Below are 371 nucleotides of genomic sequence, written 5' to 3' on the forward strand. Positions count from 1 at the left end.
ATAGGTGTGGTAGCTCATACGTGAGTTGGTTAATAAATTGTTGTGTCATGCAAATATGATGTGTCACTGATTTTCTGCGGTAAAAAAGCGTTGATTAATTGAAAATGTTGTAGCATCAAATTTATAGCAGTAAAATAATATATTGAGGTAATCCATCAATAGAATTACCCTAAAGGTGCGTCTACACGACGACTGTTTTCTTGCTTAAGCTAGCCAAACTTCTTGTTTCTTTAAGTTAATCGCAGTTTGTGCCGCTTACTTTTAAGAAAATGGGCGAGTAAGCGAGCCGTCGAGAAAAAATACGCTCCAGAGCGAAAAACTGGGCGCTTAAGTGAGTTCTCTTGCTTAGAAATGTTTTTTCCCGCCAAAAT

The sequence above is a fragment of the Aplidium turbinatum genome, chromosome 4 (genome assembly GCF_918807975.1).
Source record: "Aplidium turbinatum chromosome 4, kaAplTurb1.1, whole genome shotgun sequence".
NCBI classification, from domain to species: Eukaryota; Metazoa; Chordata; class Ascidiacea; order Aplousobranchia; family Polyclinidae; genus Aplidium; species Aplidium turbinatum.